The sequence below is a fragment of the Pongo pygmaeus genome, chromosome 21, assembly GCF_028885625.2.
Source record: "Pongo pygmaeus isolate AG05252 chromosome 21, NHGRI_mPonPyg2-v2.0_pri, whole genome shotgun sequence".
NCBI classification, from domain to species: Eukaryota; Metazoa; Chordata; class Mammalia; order Primates; family Hominidae; genus Pongo; species Pongo pygmaeus.
Window position 1 is genome coordinate 12,655,412 of NC_072394.2, and position 2,337 is coordinate 12,657,748.

Consider the following 2,337-nt stretch of genomic DNA (forward strand, 5'->3'; position numbering starts at 1 on the left):
CACAGAGCCGAGCCTGGGAATTACCACAAAGAAACCTCACAGCCATAAAAGGGGCACAAGGCAAATGTTCAGAAAAACAGACCCCTAAACCCTGAGATGACACAAATGAATGTGTTGGGTGGTGAACTGGCCAAATGCTTGTGCTCTGTCACCACAAACGACCCCAGTGGTCTGACATGACCTCAACGGCTTCACAGACCAGGGGTGTGCTTTCCTTCCTCGTGACAATCTCCCAATTTTGCTTTTCAGAGTGGGGGAGGACGGGGAGAGGGGAGGTGGATGGCGGTTGTCCCTGTTGTCTAGTCTGGAGTACAGTGGTGCAACCATAACTTACTACAGCCTTTAACTCCTGGGCACAAGCAGTCCTCCTACCTCAGCCCTCCAGGTGTATGCCACCACTCTAGGTTAACATTTTTTTGTAGACAGGGTTGCGCTGTTTCTCAGGCTGGATCCTAGCTTTTAATGAAATCGTATGAGATGTGAACTGTGCAGTTTTGCATGTGCCACAAGGCAACTTTCTCAGCCGTGACTTGGGCAAGTCACAGCCTTTTTGGCCTGGATGCCTTAAGGCAGCCCATCTGAAACTACTTCCCATTCCCATCATTTCTAGAAACCCTCAAGGGTTCCATATGAATTGTGCACCCACATGGGTTTTCCTGGAGGATCACTAGTTCTCAAAACAAACCATACAAGCACACAGCAAAAGCCTCTCCACACATCACCGTGAAGTGACCCAAATTCCCATTTCTCAATGTGGGACCTACGCTCTCCTGCACTCCAGCAAGATAGCTGTGGATTCCCATCTGATGCTGTTCCTCCTGCTGACAAGTGCCTGCCTGCCTTTCCAGGTCTCAGCACACCACATAGGTTGCAGTCAGCATCTAAATCCATCCCCCCACCCCAGACCACTATGAATGCACCCTCACATACAGGTAAAGGTGGCAACTCACTAGGTGACTGACAGAAGGGGAAAGGGTGACTACATCCCTGACCCAGAGTGCCTCAAATTTCCTAAGTGACTGTCAGGTGCAATTTAATGAAAAGCCTTGAAACAAATACCGCAGGTAAAAGCATCTACAATCATACCATCCATTAAGGCTGTATTAGAGATTGCTGGCATAAAACTAATTTGAGGGGCCTCTTAAGTGCTGACTCCAGCTCACAGATCAGTCAGCTGAGACGGGCAGCCTAGATCACCTGGTGAGCAGCAGACCCAGTACTCAAGATTCATGCCTCTGCTGTCCATTTTACAAGGTTTAGTCTGAAGAAAATGCACCAAGACCCCAAGGCCAACAGCCAGAGCTCCTCCAATCAGGGCTGATCACACTGGTGCTCAAGCACTGCGGCCCAGGGACCTGACTGCAGGAGTGCTGGCTCTACACTAACAGAATGCTGGGTGTGTGTGGGTGGCTGCTGTGGACATTATGGGGGAGATGGGTAGGAAGGACAGATTTGGTTAGGAGCCCAGACTGAAGTTACATTACAACTGCCAAGTTTAAATTCACTCATTTTGTGCACCGTTTCCCAAGTATGTAATGTGAAGGTAGAAGGCACTATGGCCACCTGTAAACAGCTGGGGAGGCAACATGTGAAGACCAGATAAATGTTAAGAAGCATGCTCCCTGTATGTATTGAAATCAGTTCTGCAACCCTCATACCAGTTGGTTGTAACAGATGCTAAATGTGGTGGGTAAAATGTTTTTAGTCTCATGGTCTTTCCATGAATTATTTATTAGAAAGGTAAAGGAGATTACCACCCTAAGTGCTCAGTCATCAACAAAGGAATAGACACACACCTCCTGAAGACATGACATTTGGCACCAGGGAGTGGTTTCGTGGAAGACAATTTTTCCATGGACAAGGTGGGGTGTGGAAAACGATGGCTTCCAGATGAAACCATTCCACATCAGATCATCAGGCATTTGATTCTCCTAAGGAGCGCACAACCTAGACCTGTTGCATGCCCAGTTCACAATACTGGTTTGCACTCCTATGAGAATCTAATGCTGCTGCTGACAGGAGGCGAAGTTCAGGCGGCAATGCTAGCTCACCTCTTCCTAACAAGCCATGGACCTGAGGTTGGGGACCACTGCCCTATGGTAAAGCCCCTGGCCAAAATGCAAACCTCCATCAGGTCAGGAGCAAACAGACAAACTCAGAGACCATCGAAAAAAGGCCTGGAGTATTTAAGAATGCTAAGACTAGGACAAATTTCCCCTGACCACCCCCAGGACTCTGGGCAGACCATGAAAACCCTGTCACCACAGCCAAAGCCTAGCACCACCTGCACTCCTGGGACACACTCTGGCTGTGGTTTCCACAAAAACAGGCCGTACA